This window comes from Triticum aestivum, chromosome 3B (genome assembly GCF_018294505.1).
Source record: "Triticum aestivum cultivar Chinese Spring chromosome 3B, IWGSC CS RefSeq v2.1, whole genome shotgun sequence".
Taxonomy (NCBI): Eukaryota; Viridiplantae; Streptophyta; class Magnoliopsida; order Poales; family Poaceae; genus Triticum; species Triticum aestivum.
In genome coordinates, this window is record NC_057801.1 from 265075443 (window position 1) to 265083376 (window position 7934).

Genomic DNA, 7934 nt, shown 5'->3' on the forward strand with positions numbered 1-7934 from the left:
GCTGAGGAATTTGATCAGCATTTTCTTCGGCACCATTTTCTTCAGGTGCATCAGCTCGATGTTCTTCATGAACTGGAATGAATTCTTCAGCAGATTCTTCAATAGGAATGACATCCTCAGTTGCCTTGAACTTGATGGAATCCTCAGGTGCTGGTTCATCTAACACAGAAGGTAGGTGCTCTCTTTGCGAGCCATTAGTTTCATCGAACCACACATCTACAGTGTCAACAATCTTGTGAAGAACAATGTTGAAGACTCTGTAGGTGTGTGAGTCCTTTCCGTAACCAAGCATAAAACCTTCATGTGCTTTCGGTGCAAATTTAGAATTGTGGTGATGATCTCTAATCCAACATTTTGCACCGAAGACTTTGAAATAACTCACATTGGGTTTCTTGTCAGTGAGGAGTTCATAGGCCGTCTTCTTGAAGAATTTGTGAAGATATACTCTGTTGATGATGTGGCACGCAGTATCAATTGCATCAATCCAAAAACGCTGAGGCGTTTTGTATTCATCGAGCATAGTGCGAGCCATCTCAACAAGAGTTCTGTTCTTGCGCTCCACGACACCATTCTGCTGAGGAGTATAGGGAGCAGATAACTCATGAGTAATACCAAGTTCATCAAGATAGGCATCAAGACCGGAATTCTTGAACTCAGTTCCATTGTCACTTCTGATGTGCTTGATCTTCACACCAAAGTTGGTTGAAGCCCTCGAGGAAAATCGTTTGAAGACTTCCTGCACTTCATGTTTGTAAGTAACAATGTGTACCCATGTATATCGAGAGTAATCATCAACAATGACAAAACCATATAGAGATGCATCATTAGTGACTGCTGAGTAATGGTTAGGTCCGAAGAGGTCCATGTGAAGCAATTTGAATGGACGAGTAGTGGTCATGATAGTCTTTGCTGGATGCTTGGCCTTGGTCATTTTTCCTGCTTCACAGGCTCCGCATAAGTGATCCTTGAGGAATTTGACATTCTCAATGCCAATGACATGCTTCTTTTTCGCAAGCGTGTTCAAATTCCTCATGCCTGCGTGACCAAGTCGTCGATGCCATAGCCAACCTTCTGAAGCTTTTGCAAGTAGACACACGGCTGGTTGTGGTCCTGTGGAGAAATCAACAATATACAGGTCTCCTCTCCTAAAGCCTTCGAAGACTTTGGAATTGTCAGCTTCCATAATCACAACACATCGATACTTGCCAAAGACAACAACCATATCAAGATCACAAAGCATTGAGACTGACATGAGGTTGTATCCTAAGGACTCAACAAGCATGACTTTGTCCATGTGTTTATTCTTAGAGATTGCAACCTTACCAAGACCCAATACCTGACTTTTGCCTTTGTCAGCAAAGATGATATGCTTCAGATGTGGCGGTGATAAGGGAGCATCCATCAATAGATTCTTGTCACCAGTCATGTGATTTGTACATCCACTATCGAGGACCCATTCAGTAGTTTTGGGTTGATTATCCTTTGCACCTTTCGCCATGAAGCAATAGGTGGGAGCGTAGCCATCATTATCTTCATCAGGCTTGTCGGTGGGGTCAGTTTCTTCAGTGTTGAAGATGGACTTGCTGACGAAAGCAGTAGCGAAGGCCAGACTCGCCACACCAGATTCAGATTCTTCAGACACCTCCTCTTCATCATTTTCCTCAGATTCAGCTTCAGAGTCCATTTCCTTGCCAATGAATGCCCGAGCCTTCTTGGAGCTGCTCTTCTTGTGAGATGAAGACTTCGAGGATTTTGATGATGAAGATTTTGACGATTTCTTCTTTTTCTTTGCATCATCAGAACTGTAATCCTTGTATTTCTTCTTCTTCATTTCCTTTTCCCACTGAGGACAATCTTGAATGTAGTGACCAGGTTTCTTGCATTTGTGGCACAGCCTTCTCTTATAGTCACTGGATGAGGAATCACTGCTTCTTGAGGATTTTCCAAAGCGACCACGTCTTGAGAACTTCTGGAATTTCTTCGCGAGCAGTGCTAGCTCCTGGCTCAATTCTTCAGGATCACCAAGGCTACTACCAGAATCCTCACATTCAGAGTCAGACACAGCCTTGGCCTTCAGGGCACGTGGTTTGCCATAGCTTGAACCATAGAGATCTCTCTTTTCAGCAAGCTGGAACTCGTGAGTATTTAGCCTTTCGAGGATATCGGCAGGATCAAGAGACTTGTAGTCAGCCCATTCTTGTATCATCAGTCCCAGAGTATCAAATGAGGAATCAAGCGATCTCAACAGTTTCTTCACCACTTCATGGTCAGTGATGTCAGTGGCACCGAGGGCTTGAAGCTCATTTGAGATGTCAGTGAGGCGTTCAAAGGTTTGTTGGACATTTTCATTGTCAAGTCTTTTGAAGCGGTTGAAGAGATTCCGAAGAACATCAACTCGAGAGTCACGCTGAGTTGAGACTCCTTCATTCACTTTGGACAGCCTATCCCAGATAAGCTTAGCAGTTTCCAAAGCACTCACTTGTAACGCCCTCGATGCGGCTATATCTCCCACGTGTCGAAGCACGACTTAGAGGCATAACCGCATTGAAAGCAATGTCGCAAGTGAGGTAATCTTCACACAACCCATGTAATACATAAGGGAAAGAGATACATAGTTGGCTTACAATCGCCACTTCACACAATACATGAGTAAAGCATGACATCATACGGATACAATCAAGGTCCGACTACGGAACCAAAATAAAAGAAGAACCCCAAATGCGACAAAGGTCCCCGATCGACCCCAACTGGGCTCCACTACTGATCAACTAGAACGAAACAACACAAAGGGCAAGATCTTCATCGAGCTCCTCCTTGAACTTGGTTGCGTCACCTGCACGGTAACATAGGCACCTGCAAACTGGTTTTGGAAGTATCTGTGAGCCACGGGGACTCAGCAATCTCGCACCCATGCGATCAAGACTATTTAAGCTTATGGGTAAGGTAAAGGCATGAGGTGGAGCTGCAGCAAGCGACTAGCATATATGGTGGCTAACATACGCAAATGAGAGCGAGAAGAGAAGGCAAAGCACGGTCGATAAAAGTATGATCAAGAAGTGATCCTATAGCAACCTACTTACGTCAAACATAACCTAGAAACCGTGTTCACTTCCCGGACTCCGCCGAGAAGAGACTATCACGGCTACACACGCGGTTGATGCGTTTTAATTCGGATCTGGTGTCAAGTTATCTACAACCGGACATTAACAAATTCCCATCTACCAAATAACCGCGGGCACGGCTCTCGAAAGTTTATACCCTGCAGGGGTGTCCCAACTTAGCCCATGACAAGCTCTCGCGATCAACGAAGGAATAGACCTTCTCCCAGGAAGACCCGATCAGTCTCGGAATCCCGGTTTACAAGACATTTCGACAATGGTAAAACAAGACTAGCAAAGCCGCCCGATGTGCCGACAAATCCCGATAGGAGCTGCACTTATCTCGTTCTCAGGGCACACCGGATGAGCAAGACGACGGGTTGGCATAGACCCTGGTTGCCCAGGGGGCGCCGGACATCGCTCGGTTTGGACCAGCACCCGGAGGAGCACTGGCCCGGGGGGGTAAAATAAAGATGACCCTTGAGTCTGCAGAACCCAAGGGAAAAAGGCTTAGGTAGGCAAATGGTAAAACCAAGGTTGGGCCTTGCTGGAGGAGTTTTATTCAAAGCGAACTGTCAAGGGGGTCCCATAAATCACCCGACAATGTAAGGAACGCAAAATCCGGGAACATAACACCGGTATGACGGAAACTAGGGCGGCAAGAGTGGAACAAAACACCAGGCATAAGGCCGAGCCTTCCACCCTTTACCAAGTATATAGGTGCATTAATTAAATAAGAGATATTGTGATATCCAAACAAGTAAACATGTTCCAACAAGGAACAACATCTCCATGTTCCAACAAGGAACAAACTTCATCTTCACCTACAACTAACAATGCTATAAAAGGGGCTGAGCAAAGCGGTAACATAGCCAAACAACGGTTTGCTAGGAAAGGCTGGTTTGAGGCTTGACATGGCAACATGGGAGGCATGATATAGCAAGTGGTAGGCATCGTAGCATAGGCATAGCAAAAGAGCGAGCATCTAGCAAGCAAAGATAGAAGTGATTTCGAGGGTATGGTCATCTTGCCTGAGATCCCGCTAGGAAGAAGAATGAGTCCATGAAGAAGACAAACGGACGAAGTCGAACGGATCCTCACAACTCCGAAACGAAACCGAAGCTAACGAGAGAAGCAACCCGGAAAGAAACAAACAACATGGTAAACACACAAGCATAAACATGTCATGATGCACAAACAAGTATGATGCATGTCCGGTTTAATGAGGCATGGCATGGCAAAGTGCAACAAACAACACTACAAGTTAAGTGGAGCTCAATATGCAACGAGTTGCATGTTGACAAAACACCACATTTAATTATTTAGTTCACTCTCGGTTAGGTACTCAACAATATTAAATGTTGGTTAGCCTGGCAAGGGGTGAAGCATAACAAAACTACCTATCTAGGCAAGTTTAAATGAGGCCGGAAAAACGAACAACAAATCCGTAAAATCCCCATGTTATTTAGCAATTTAATGCAACAACAATTTTAAACATTTTAATTGTTGTTATCATGATGCGGATGACATATGCAAGTTTTAAGCAATTTTTATGAAAAAGTTGACATAATCATGTTATGAAGCATTCGTCACCATGGCGGAACGAAAAGGGTGCCACGACGGCGAAACAAAAATGGTGCCACGGCAACATATCCAAAAATGATGGCACGACAACATGTCCGAAAATGATGCCACGGCAACATATCGGTTCCGGTAGCTCACAGAGATACCGGTGCAAAAGGAGGCATGCGGATGCGTGCACGGATGGTGGGGTGATCCCGGATTCCGGGTGCCCCACATAATGGTGGCATGGCTTACGGCGAACGTGCAAGGAACAATTCGGACACGGCCCAAACATAGGGTTCATCTCATACAACACATGCATTCGGTCCACAGACGTCGTCTCGGGGTTATACCTTTGAAGCGTGCATTTTCGGAGCGGTTCGAGTTCGGAGCGGTGTAGAGGAAGTAGGCGTTCACGGGACGTCGTGGGAGTAGTTGTTCATGTGGCGACGGTAGTGGAAGTAGTGGTTCATGGACGTCGTCGAAGAGGTACTTGAAGAATCCAACGTCTTCGGGGCGACAGTAGTGGTACACACCACGTCGAGGTACTTGTCGGTGTAGATGTACACGTTGTCGGGGTACTTGTCGCATCAACGGGTGTAGTCGTACATGTTTGAAGCAGAACTTGGCGTATCCATGTACTTGGCGTTCCGGTCCTGTAGTCGCACTAGGCATCCGGTGAACTTGGTGAAATCCACGAAGGCGTCCTTGGACGTTCCTGGTTGCCGGGTCTTGGCAGCGACAAGAGGGGAAACAAGCCAATCGGGCAGCAAGCGGGTGGAGATCTCGTGGAAGTTGGCCGTGAAGGGGCTGCTCAAGGCAGCAGGAGAAGATGGCCGAGGCGGGCGTCGAGCTTGAAGGGCGGTGGTGCAGAGGCAAAGCAGAGGACAAAGCAAGGGCAGAGCTGCGCTCGATGGCAGGAAGGGAAGGAGACGGTATGGCAGCGGGGCAAGGAAACGCAGGGGCCACGGGGCGGCTGCGCGCCTGTGGGAGCGAAGCGATGGGCGCGGGCGCGCGTGGAGAGGCTCGAGGTCACGCGCGGGGTGACCCTCTTGGTGGTCACCTACGGCGGCGGGACTTGGTGGCGGGGCCGGCATGAGGAGACGGGTCAGCGTCGGGCGCGTAGGGCTCGGGGACGAGGCACCGAGGACGAGGCAGGAAGGGAAGGAGAGGGCGCGCGGGGTCTGCTGGAACTGCAGGCCGCCGTGAGGAGGCTGGGGATGCGGATGACGGCGTGCAGGCGCAGCACGGGAGGAGAAGCAGGGCGCGGGTTCGAGGCGGGGGTCGCCGGATGGCGCGGGGACGAAGCAGCAAGAGGAGGCGCTTGGGGACAGCTCGGGCTCCAGGAGCTTGGGCGCGGTGAGGCAAAGGGACGGGAGGAGGCGATGGGAATCGGGCGCTGTACGAGGGGCTCTTCCCCTGTGGCGGCGCTGGAGGGAGGGGATTGAGAGAATGGGGATCGGGCTGAGCGAGGGGCTAGGGTTAGAAAGGGTTGGGCCTCAAGGGATTTGGTGGGGGCGGCTGGGCCTTGGCCTTGGGCCGGCGCGGGAGGTTGGGAGGCCCAGGCTGCTGGGCTCCTTCTCTCTCTCTCTCTCTCTCTCTCTTTAGCAGAAAAAAATAGAGAGCATTTCAAAAGAATTAAAAGAAAAGGCCAAGAACAAGAATAAAATGGTGGGACATATTTGTAAGGCTTTACGGAATATTTCCAACCCAACAAAAATGGTTCCAACAAAATAGGAGAAGTTAAATCTAAAATTATTTAACTTGCACCGAAGGAGTTTGAATGGAGTCTAGACTTTAGGAGTAGCCAAAATGTTGAGATTTTTGGTGGAGCTCCGGAAGATGATGAAAGAATAAATGGCAAAGTTGGAGATCAAGAATTAAGACAACAAAGGCATTGGGATTTTGCAAGTGTGTTATGGAGAATCCCAAAAATGGAATATTTACTATAGCTCTCTAAATATCGAGAGGATATGTTTTAAAGAGAATCACCATGTGAATTCCCTCGATTTAAATGGATCAAAGATCCATGCCATTTATTTAGTTGAGTTGCAAAAGATTTATGAGATGATGGCATGATGACATGATGCAATGCAAAAATAAAAAGGGCAGGCACAAATGAAACACACGGCGAAACCCGGAATATATGGAAGTCTTCTGGATCGTCGGTCTCGGGGCGTTACAACACTCCACCACTATAAGAGGATCTCGTCCCGAGATCTAGGATGGCACCGAAGAGAAAAGGAAGAGGAAGAGAAGAGGTAAAACTAAGTTGCTTCTTCGACCAATAAGTGAAACCATGAACCTTGGGAGGTTGAGTAATTTAAAAGAAAGACTACAACAGAGATGAACGAGATTGCAAACAATCCATTAGAAAAGAGGAACAAGGAACATTACGAGAACTTGAACATTGCAAAGACACGAACAAAGAGTTTAATGGACAAGATAGAATTCGAAACCACTCTGGTTAAAACACGATGGGAGAGGAAGAATTCGGGCAGCACTCCGGTTGAACATGGAAGGAATAGAACATGAACTTGAGAAGATGGGACGATACTTGATGAAATCAACAACACACTGCCTCCGGAACTATTGAAAGAATGGCATAATGGGTAAGAAGGATTTCAGACCGCACTCAGGTTGAAAAGAGAGGCAAAACTTGATAAGATGAAAGAACTTGAAGAGAGCACAACACTCCGGTTAAAAGGATAAGCACGAAAAAACATGATCCTCACAATTCGAGATGATGAGTGAAAAGTGCAACATCACAATGCCTCCGGAAGAAAGAATAGAAGATAGATCATTGGAATAACAGAATGGAGTAGAAAATGCCAACTTCTTCCACAAATGAGCTTGGAAAGCACCCTTGCAAAGAAGAATTGAACGGAGTTGTTGCAAAATCAACAACGAAAATCACAAGCTTGTTGTGGGCTTATGGCAAACGTCTCAAAATGATGAGGTGACGACCGGCCACCGATGGAAACAGTTAATTGGATTGAGATCAGCAAGGAGATGAAAACTCCTTTTAATGAAAGAATAGGAGGAAACTTGGATTATTGATAGGCACCACAATTAGCAACATTCCTTAGGGAAGGCTTTAGGTGTAACCTAAACCAAGATAACTCCAAGGAAGAAAGTGATGGGTTTAAAATATGTCATTCTTGAAAACTTGTGAATCATGAAACACGAGGAGAAATTGCCAAGAATGACCTAACACCACCTCAGAAGATAAGGTAGAAAGAATCGCACTTTGGAATGCAAGATGAAGAATGC